Source organism: Alligator sinensis, unplaced genomic scaffold (assembly GCF_000455745.1).
Source record: "Alligator sinensis unplaced genomic scaffold, ASM45574v1 scaffold1153_1, whole genome shotgun sequence".
In the NCBI taxonomy this organism is placed as follows: domain Eukaryota; kingdom Metazoa; phylum Chordata; order Crocodylia; family Alligatoridae; genus Alligator; species Alligator sinensis.
The window spans coordinates 867735-879041 of NW_005842549.1; the positions used below are offsets into that span (position 1 = coordinate 867735).

At 41.9% G+C, this 11307-nt stretch overlaps 1 protein-coding gene across 1 annotated transcript in view; it reads left to right on the forward strand.

Annotated features, from left to right (window-relative positions):
• Window positions 1-11307, forward strand: part of LOC102374174 (rho GTPase-activating protein 32-like) — a gene marked incomplete at its 3' end in the record, with an annotated part of 358420 nt that overhangs the window by 149113 nt on the left and 198000 nt on the right. The gene's annotated exons all lie outside the window — the stretch shown is intronic.

Sequence of the window (11307 nt, forward strand, 5' to 3'; positions counted from 1 at the left end):
CAGTCACTCTAATTAAAACTTTGCAGTGTCATGTGTATTCAGCGCTGCACATTTCAAAATGGCTGTGGGGGAGCTTTAACTAAAGCTCGTTTGACGAGTTTTAGTTAAAGCACCACCGCTGCTATTTTGAAACTTGGGATGCTGAATACATGTGACGGTGAGGCATGCTGGAGCGTTTTAATTCGAATGCATCGGAGCATGTATATAGGCACCCATATTGTATCTTCTGGTTGACAGGAGCTGTTTCATTTCTTAATTCTGGTGCATTTCAGATGCTAGTATTTATAGATCTCTAGGTATTTGCTGTCTTCTGACACTTTAGTGCTTCTACTCAGCTGACAACGGTGTAAAGTCCTTTCTTAAGGCTGTTTTATTCCACCACTGTTTATATTGAGTAGCCACATACTCGGAGTAATCTCACTGAGATTACTGGGGTATTCACCAGGTAAAATGACCTTAGTTTATAAATTTTGTTTGGAAGGGAACATGCTTTTAATGTGTGTGGCAGACTGATCCTAACTAACGTTTGCTGTTGCAGGTTTATAAATACTGAATACCAAATTAGTTAGATGGATTGTTATTTATATATATATTGCGATTCAAAAATACTGTGATTCAAATATGTAATTATGCCTTGAAGCGTTGACTTGGAGCCCTCGCAGATAATAGTAATAATGTAAAGAAATTTCAGCTTCTTACAAATGTGTGAAACATTCTTCACCCTGTACCACTAGAGGAGATTAAGATGACTGAGGTCACAAAAGTTAAGGCAACACCAGAATTAGAGCCCAGATAGTCAAACCCAGTCCTCTGCTATGTTTGCTAGACCAGGCTGGCTCTCCTAGGAGTATTTAATTGCTTGCTATTGCATAGCGATGGCTGAAGTTCAGTATTTTTAGGGGATTTGAAAGTACAGTTCTAAATTACACTAGTGTTTACTCCTTGCTTATGGGTTCATACATAAACTGATGAAATTTAACACAACATTGCTGTTGCACAGCTCTTTTAAATCTTTGGGTGTCAAAATGGTTTGCCAGTGTAAATAAGATGAGTTGTGCAATCTCCCCTGAGAGGCAAGTGAATCTTATCTCCATTTGAGAAAGGGGGAAGCAGAATTGCAGAGAAATTAATGTGATGTATCCAAGGTCACACTTTCTGTGGCAGAACTGAGAATAAACTCCAGATTTTATACCGTACCTCTAGTTTTAGCTTGCTACTTGTTTCAGAGTTAATTAACATTTATTTAGGTTGTCCAGATCTTGCAAGGACATCCTTTCTTGGGTGCTGCAGAGAATAATAAGTATACAAGGCACAGAAGCTGTATGTTCTTCCTATTGCAGCCTGGAAAGGGTTACAGCTGAAATGCCTGTAGCAGCCTTGGGAAAACGTGAATCAGTATTAGCAAGTAAAGACAGAATGGGAGCCCAGTCTTGCAAGCTGTTTTGTGCTTCTCATTTATGATTTTTTTTTTAACCTCCGATGTTTCAAGAAGTGCAGCACACAGCTGACCTTTCTGAGCCTGCCCGCGGTGGGAAGCAGTCTGCTTGTATGTACCGTATCATTGAAAGGGGAGGTTGGTGGTGGTAAGGGGGGGAATAACCTTATTCTTAGCCCTTTCTCTTTGCCTTCTCATGTGTTCTCCTTCTCTTGCTGCCTCTAGCCAGCTGCTCCTGCAGTGTGTGCGCGCGCGCGCGTGTGTGTGTGTGTGTGTGCGTGCAACATGGAGGGAGGGACTGGGGCTGCTGCTGCTGCTGCTGCTTTTACTAATATCCATACAGCAGCTTCCACTGCAGGGACGATAGCAACTGGAAGCAATCTTGATGAATCCGAAAGGTCAGTAATATCAATAAATCACCTGCAGATAGACACTCCTGAAAGGCGCTGCTTTTTAAAAACATTTAAAACCTTCTTCTCATAAAAGGAATATTAAGCAGATACTTTAGCTGGCTGTAGGGAACATAATTGTTTCACGTTGTGTCTTAGCCAACAATGTGTAATACAAATTTAAAGCGTGACAGTATTAAGAAGCATGCCATTTTCACGTAGATAATGCAAGTTTCTTTTGACTGCATGTATATACTAAGTCTAAAATGTAAGACTGTACAGCTTTTAAGTGATAGCACGTTGTATAAATGAAAGGAAAAGTGTGCCCTTTGGTCAGGTTTTCATAAAGATTATACCAGTATATGAAAAGTAAGTAGAGTATAATAATCACCCCCCCTTCATTTTACAGCCTCTTCTGAAACATTTTCCTGTAAATTCTGTGTAAAGTGCAGCTATTCGTGTTTCTGAAACTTGCTTTTATTTTATCTAAAAATAACATGATCTCTGTGGTGCTACCTACAGTAGGGTAAAACGCGTAATCTGCACTTTAGCTGTATTAAATCAGGGATAGTTGCTGGTGTGTGTGGTGCCGGGTTGTACTTTTTAATGGTTAACTACCAGTAAGTGCTTATTGCCACTGTATGGTTTTGGAGCTATAGCTTCGGAGGGCCAGGTTATCATGTCATTAAAATTCCTGTGGAGTGAAGAAGAGCTGATTATCTTTAGGGCAAATCTTCTCCTTCACCCTGGACTTAGATTTATACCACGGCTGATGTGAAAGAAGTCTATTGCTGTTCCAGTCCAATTGGGATTTTCTGCTTCAGGGCTGAGAGCACATAAATATTTCTTTGTGGAGAAGGAAGACGGATGGGGAGGCATTTAAATTAAATTTGCCTTCCCTGGGATGACTGCCACCATCTACCTGGTTTGCAGGTTCAGGGTGCTTTTCAAAACCTAAACTTATTTAAGAACATAGCTGCAGGAAGCAGAAGACGTAGGCTCTCCTATTTCAACGTACAGTGCATATACATTAAGTTTAGTTAATTTATGCTGGCTCCACCCACAGGTTTACACAGCCCTAGGGTTGTGGTAGCTAGTTCATACTAGTATTGCAAAATTTCTTTGAATTTGTGGTTTGTTTTTCCCCCTGGGCTTTGTTGCCTTAGGGGAACTGTTAGTGGGCTCGCCTTACTGTATTTGCATCATCCAGGAACTAAATACCTTTAGACAGTTGACTGCTGTGTCATTGGCTCTCTTATTTAGTTCATCAGAAAATTTGGTCAGAAACCTGAAAGCAAACACCTGAGCTACAAATAGGAGAATCCACGCCTCTGGTTTCTGTTGCATTGGCATGTAGTAATGACTGCGTGATCCCTCACACAGGCAGATTGCCTCTCTCTCACTAAATATCAAGGGGTCTAAACAGAGGAATTGGGGATTTTGTTGGAAACTCCTTAGGTAATGTACCCGCTTTGTGTGCCGTTCATGCCGAACAAGAATCCTAATGTTTGCGAGTAGATACTTGCAGGCAGTGTTATGGTTTAGTCTTGTGTCTATTGCTAAAAAGTGAGGTTGTTTGCCTTTAATTTCCTGTACACTGTATGCAGCCTTCATCTACATGGGTCCCAAAATTCAGGGTTGTCTCTAGGTTAACTCTATTTTAATTCCAGGCGTGCCACCATCTCTTTTTGTGTAAATAGTTCAGGGCATGATGGAATTTGGTATTATCTAGCTATGATTGCATCTCCAAAGGGGAGACCTCTTGCCCCAGGGCTCCTTAGCGTCCTGCTTTTCAGAGTACAGATAAAAATCTGCATTGACTCTCTCAGGCAAGACTAACATTTAAATGGATTATGGAAGTTTGTTTTTTTTAACTCTTTGCACCTTCCATCCAGTGCGGCTGTCACTGCTACCTAGTTTTGCTGTAGCAACTGCTTTCATTATGGTCTTTGGGGTCAACTGTGGCATGGGTGAGAAGACTAGCAGCTCCTAAAGGATAACTAGAGTGTAGGGGGGGCAAGCATTGTTTTAGCTCCTCTCTCATTACAAAGCAATATGCTTTAATTCTGTCTCACAGCACTCGCTCATAATGCCAGTCTTTGGCAAATTATATTTATTCCCGTGCCAAGTTGTGGGATGCTTTGTGTGATGTGGCATTACCTCCCAGAAGAGCTAGTCTTGAGACCGCGAAACTCATGTTCACTTGTGACCCAAGTGCGCCCTCTAGCTCCACCTCACTTTATTTTCCTTGCATTTGTCTATGAGCTGAAACTCTACCCTAACTTTGGATGAACACAGAGAACTACATCTCTCTTGCATTGAGAAGTAACACGTTCTTCTGAACTTCCCCCTCAGGATCGCTGTGCGTTCCTTGGAAGGAATATTGAGCTATCCTCACTAGTTGAGACAAATATTGAAAAAAGGGGCAATTTGTCATAGCTATAATAATCAACATGTAATTGTTGGGGGGGTGGGGGGGGTGCATGTGGGTGTGCCAGATTTTTTGGTGGTCGGATGTGCATTTTGTTATAAATAGCATATCAGTTGGATCATCTCTCTACGGCTTATAAAAACACTTTCCTGTAGACAATGAGGAAAACTAGTAATTTAAAAAGTGACCTAAGTTTGCCAGCTGGAGATTTTTTCTTTCATTAAACTGCCTTTCTTCTGCACAGCTGAAACTTTTGAGGGAACTAGAGACGTACAGTGGCATGTTGAGACTGGCAAACAAGATTTTAAAGGAAGGCGTACATCTTCCACCTTTCACTTAATTTTACAGGGCTGCACCACAGGCAGAAATTTCTTCCTGACCCCCAGCTGGTGATCAGATCAACGTAAGAGTCCTGAGAACGGATGGCTTTTCAGTTTTTTTTTTCTTTTTCTAGCTAGTGGAAGCAGGTTCTTTTCTTATTCGTGTTGCCCCAATCTGCCTCTTAAATCTAGCTCTTGCATTTGCATCACGGATATCCTGCAGGAATATGTTCCACGGGTTAATTACAGATCTCGTACAACACCAATAATATTTGCCTGCAGCTGTTTTAAAATTTGTTTTTAAGGACTAATGTCCACTTATTGCTGTCTTATTGAAAATGGTAAGTAGGCATGGCCTCTTGCCGTGCCCTTTCATCCTCTGATTCGTATACTTCTGATTATTAGCAGTAGTAATTAATGATTTATGAGTGTCCAATGCATTGTGAAACACAGATTAAAATATGCATTCCCTTCCCTGAGGAGCTTCCATCATGGGGTGACAAGATGTGACATGGGAAAGCAGTTCAAGACAGGTGAGGGTGTGGAGACTCCTGCAAGGAGAACAGGACAGAAAGGATTCTTAATAGAGGTGGAGCTGCAAAAGATATGCTGGGTAGACCAACCAGAAGACCAACCTCATTCAACCTTTAGTTTCCCCCTATGAACATTTTGATAAAAATGAAAACAAAAGCGTATTGAAGTTGGATTTTTAAAAATATTTTTTGGGAAATGTGAAATCGGAATTTTTGCATTTGATGAAAATTTACCAGAAATAGTTGGCTTTCAGGAACAGAAAAATGTAGTCAGTCAGGCACGACATTTTGGTTTTCACCTAACCAGCCCAAACATTTCTGCTTTGGTTGTTGAAATTCCAGTTTTTAGAATACTTTTGCATTTCAAATGGACTTTTCCTCCAGTAGTTTCCATTCTGAGTAAAACATAGACATTATGCATCCAAAAAGTTTTTAAAGACTTTTCAGCAACCTCAAGTATTTCAAGGAGAGATGGAGGTCAAGTGACTGACGAAGCTGACCCAAGACTAATTGGCAGGGGAGGTTCAGACCTGATCGTGAAAGAGGCATGGGTGGAGGAGGGCAGATTAGTGAAAAGATGAGCAAAGGGGGCAAGATCAGAGATGGAAGGGTGGGAAAGCAGCTATGGGAAAGTGAGATGACTTTGAAGGAGTGAGTAGGACAGAAAGAGGTAGGACAAAACGGGAGGGGACTGAGTTTAGGAGAAGAACATATCGAGGTGAGAAATGATCAAGGCACGAGTAAGGGATTGAGGAACTGGGTTAGGGCAAAAAGGATAGATTTTAGGATAGCTGAAACAGGAAAATACATGCATTGGCATACCCATTTCAATTTTAATTTACTATGCCTGGGGCACAATAGTAGTGAGGATGCAGTGCCACGTGGTTCAGCAAGACTAGCACTATAGGTCCCCAGAGGGCTTGTAGTATGTTCGGGTCCATGCTGGAACCCATCACGGTGCTACGTTTTCACTGCTTTTACTTGTGCAAGGTGTGTTAAAGCTTGCATGGACCTTAAAGCCCACTAGTATATATGCCACTTGGGGTGTGCCTAAACAGCGAACGTGAAATGAGATTACAGCGTTCATTTTCTTTATTTGAAAAGGAAACTGCTAATCCCTGTTGGTGGGGAAAAGCTTGAGAACATGGTCAGCGTGCCCTGAAGTCTTCATATCAAAAGGCAATTAAAAAAACCCACGTTTGTTCATACCTGTGCTGCAGTTAGCCTGTATTTGTGTCCTGAGAGGTCAAGAAATAGCATTAAGAAGCAGATCACAGCTAGAGCTTGAATATGGGGAAGGGTGAGGGAGGAAGCTCAGCTCCAGCTTTTCTTTTTAGCAGCACCATTTGAATCTCAAGTTTGCCTTTAAGTCTGGGTTATTTCTTTTAACTTCAGTTTATACCTTTGAAAATTGTGTTCAAGTGGGGCTATTGTGTTCCACGCAGATGGCTGAGAACCTGACTGAGGCCTGCCTTTGTCTGCTCCTTTCTGTCTTCTTTTCCTGCACGTTTTAAGCCTCTGTCATTGTCCTTCCTTATTGGGAAGGAGCAATAAAATGGCAGTACTCGCTTGGGGACATCACTGCCATTTTCCTTTTAAGTCGACACGAGCCCTGCATCTGATCTTTAATGATGTGTCACTGTAGAGTGCTGTGGGGAGGAAAGCAGTGAATAAAGGCAGGTGGTTGTGCTGGTTGGCAGCGAGCAGGCCAGCGGATCAGTGATTTGGACCTAGAATGAGACCGTCATCCTGACCGTACCAGGGGAGAGGCCTCTTAGTCCTGCTCTGGTGATCATGAGCACTCTCGTTCCTAAGACTGTCCTTGCATTATGGTGCATGGCCGGATACATTTCTGAGGCATCCTGAAGATGACAGTGCATTACTTCATGTTGGATTACATATTTACAAGTGCTGTAAATTCAATTTAAAACTCCTTGGAGCATTAAAAATCTCTGGCTACTCAAACGTGGACAATAAACCTTTTGGCCTGATACTTCTCATGATGTCAGAAACTAGAAAGCCCTTGTTACGTTTGCACGCCCAGCATTTAACATAGCACTTTGGTTTTAATTAAGGCAGTTCAAGCTGGGGGCGAGTTTAGCTGGATGATCACAAATATCCCTTTTCTTTTGTTGAGATAAGTTGATGGCTTTGTTGGTTGTTGAGCTGATATACACAAAGCTAAGACATCAGCTTTTTCGTTTCCCTCAGCGAGTTAATCCAATTGAGTGTCTAGTCTTGTTGGGATATGGCTCTGTGAAGGAGCCAGCTCTTTTTTTCTTTTCTGCTTGATCTGGGTGCAGCTTGTTGTCAAGAAGTAAATGTGACATAGTAATGGGCTCTAGCAGCGTGCACGTTCTTCTGTTCATTATTTATTATACAGTCATTTTCCTATTCACCGTGCTGTTGAATACGCCAGGGTTTTTCAATATTTTTTCCCAAGGGTTTATAAATTAGTGCTATAAACTTTGTTCAAGAGGGGAATGTATGAGATGAGCTTTCAGCCTCGGAGCAATTTTTCTTTCTACCACACAAATAATCTTTTTATAATTTCTGGTGAGAAGTGAAGCTTTTTGGGGGTAATATATTTTATTGCACCAACTGTATAGTTGGGAGAGATGTCAAAAAAAAGCTTATGAGCACAAAAGGCCCTTCCTTAGGTCTGAGAAAGGAGCAGATACAACCTGCGTACTGGGTAAAACCATCATTTTTGTGCAACTCAAGGGTGTTAAGCATATGGCCGGTGGGCCTGGTCCAGCTAGAAGTTAGGGGGCATTGCAGGGAAAGTGGCCTGCTGTACAGTCCAGAGCTCTTGGGCCCCGGTGGATGTGGCGATCAGTGGTAGAAGGGGTAACGAGGGCTGATCCAGTTCCAGCACCCTCTGGGCACCCCTCCGCACTGCATGGCCCACGCTGCCCCTCTGTTGGTCTCGCTGTCACCTTTTGGTGGAGGAGCTGCCATTGTATGTCCTGCCAGAGCTCCCATTCCTGGAGGCCGTGTGCTGGAGCTGGAGCTGCATCCAGAGCCGCAGCTGGAGTTGTCATCGTGGCACAGGGGAGCCAAAGCCGGAGCTACTGCCACGGCGTGTCCTGTTCCTGTGAGAGCACGGCTGCTGCTGCGTGCACAAGGCTGCATCTGGCCTACAAGGACCCCCTGAGCTCCCCCAGGGCACATTTTAAAATACTGCCATAAATAAACTTCTTTGGGGCGCATTCCAGCAGCCTCCGGCGTCACACGTACCCAAATTGATTATTGGATTGGTATTGGCCTATATGGATTGTTAATAATTGGCTATAGGTATCGGCCAAGAAAATCTTTATCGGTGCACCCCGACTCATTGCATTTCTTCACTGGTGTAAGTCAGAAGGCATCCTCTTTAAAAAGTAAACCATGACAAGGGATTACTCAAGCCCTCTTTATGTTTTCAAGGCAAAAATACGATAGCCAAGTTGAAATCTGCTCTCATCCCATACTATACATCTTTCCCCTAAGGGCATTTCACTGGATCAGACGATATTTATTGTACCTTCTAAATAATACTGCTTGAATCCATGACCGCCTAGTTCTTGTCAGTTGTTACCATGCTGAATCCCATCGCCGTTTCCTGGCGGTAGTAGCAACATTGCCAGCTCTTTCATGCTTTTTATCGCAATATTTTATTTAAAGACCCTTCTGGTGGAGGCAGGTAATTATGTGAAAATACCAGCTTTCATTTATATTTTTTAAAAAGTTTCTAGCGCACATGTTTGTGGAGAACAGCTTGGAAACATGACCCAAGCACATCCTTTGCTCTCTGGAATCGAAAGGGGAATTAAAAAAAGGCAAATTTATTGTTTTTAAAATCTTAAACTCACAATTTTTGAATGTCTGGGGTTGCCATTTTGCAGTAAGGGTAGAACACACATTCTCTTCCTGCAAAGTAAAGACTTCTTGCTTCTACCAAAGGTGGAGATCAGTGACCTATTAGCAATATGCGGTGTTTGACACACAGCTGAGGGTTTTCAGTTCCCTCCAGTAGAATATATTGCTTTCATGGCATACATTTTAGCAAGTTTAGAAACATGTAAAAGCTCCAAGTTCTCCCCTGGAGATGTTCTGATCTGCCAGCTAAACTATCCCAACTTCAAAACTCCCTTGAAAAGGCAGTTAAGTAAGCAGAATTCAGTTTAGAAAGTATGTAATTGTACCCCAGAGCTGCTTGGAGAAGGTTGCCATGGTTAGGTTTGGTGAACACCCAAAATGTAGAAATAAGACCTGAAGAATCATCTAAAGTTTAAATTAGGCCTTACACAACACTAAAGGGGAGGATGTGCGAGGTGGAGTAGTTTCAGAAGGGAGGCAATGTGTATGGGATGCAAGACAAAAATAAGGACAACTTTAATGATTTGCATAACTTTGTATCATTTAATACAGTTGTTCATTTAATACGTATTTTGGACCGCTGCTTTTTTAAATAATATGGACTGATCCCAGTTTTCATATTTGCAGGGGCAGCCAGTTATGTGCAAACTTAAAAACATTTCGAGTTCCACGGCTTGGAAAACTCTGTTCACCACTGGTGAATGGGAGAAGTTCCCATGATAAATGAGGGGGTTTAAGACCTCTATTTCAGAATTATTGGTATGCTTTAATGGTAAGCTCTACTCCTCGTGGTTGCGAAGATACAGGATTCATGCCTGGGAATTTAAAACAAAGCGATGATGTTTTTTACTATCTCTAGACCAATGTGGCTAATGCTGTCATGGCTGCTCGTATCTTTTGCAAGCATCAGCAGCAGCACAGTGAGATAAATGAGACACTAGTCCTATTTTATCTGATGGTGCGACCCTAATGAGAACCTGTGAAACTGCAGCAGTGGTGTTACTTTCATATGGTTATTGGTCCTTTGAGCAGAAGTGCTTGGGGGAGAGGACCTACAGTCGGCACCTAGATGACGGGTAGACTGAATAGCTGAGCAGGATTCCTCTTTCTTGTAGGAGCCGGGGGGAGGGAGTGAAGTGTCTGGGAAACAGGCAGGAGAAGTTGTGGCTACAAATCGGGATGTTCTGGAATGGAAAGGAAAGATGGAAATTTCCTTTTATCTTCTAGCTCTGAAGAAGAGGGAGGGAGTTTTGCAAGGAGGTAAACTTACCAAAGCGTGATAAATACAGACAAAATTGTGAACCTCATATCCCATGGTTTCTTTAACTATTGCCTAATAGCTTCTATGAGAGATTTATAGCTACGCTATGTATTTTCAAGAATTCTGCATGACTTTATTTCAGATCGGTGTGTATGTCACTAACTTTCATTTAAAAAAAAATTAACATGCTGATCTGTGTTTTTATTGCTTAGCCCCAGGGTCTCAGTCATCTCTCTCCTTTTGCCAAATTTTTCCAACTGCTGAGTAGCAGCAGCTAACCTGATGGAGCTGATACTTTTAGTTAGTGGGCAGGGACCACCAGTATTTAGAGAGTACTACTTTTCCTCCTGGGATGCTGTGCATAAAAATCCCTGGCTCTAGCAAATACGACTTATCTTGAAGGGCTGGCTTACAAAGGAACCACAGTGCAGTGAACTGCATTGGCCATCCACGCACTGACATAGGTTTTCCTTTGACAGTCTCTTTTTTTTTTTTTTTTTGGCTTTGGTGCCTAGAATTGTCACTTAGATCATTTTAAGGCTAAAAAGTAGTTATTTCTACATATGGGTAGTGTAAAAATCTGAAGGTTAATTTCCTCAGGGTTCTAGTTTTCATTTATACCATGAATCCCTAACTTCCCTCCCCTATGCATTTGACTAGCTGTGTTTCTCACAGTGACTGATGTTAAGCTTACCTTGGATGGAGATTGTGCTTGCATACAGTCTAGCTTGTTGCCAAGTTTCAATCCAGTATTTGGAAATGCCATTAATAATTGCATGTGAAAAATGTGGTATTTCATTTTTCTTTTTTACAGTTAAAATGTGAATAATTATTTTCCCCCGTTTTTTTGTATATACATTTTTTTGTTTGAAATACAGCACTGGCAGACACTGTAATATTGGCAAAAGAGTTATTTTCAGCTATAGATTGGTTTATTTCGTAGCATCAAAAACCCTAAGTGGCATCAGTACTCCATTGGGTTAAATACTGTAGTCCCTGTTATGACTCGGTGTCCCCTGGAGAAGACAGCGAGGTAATATTGTGCATAACCTCAAAACTCTTTTTGAATTTCCATTA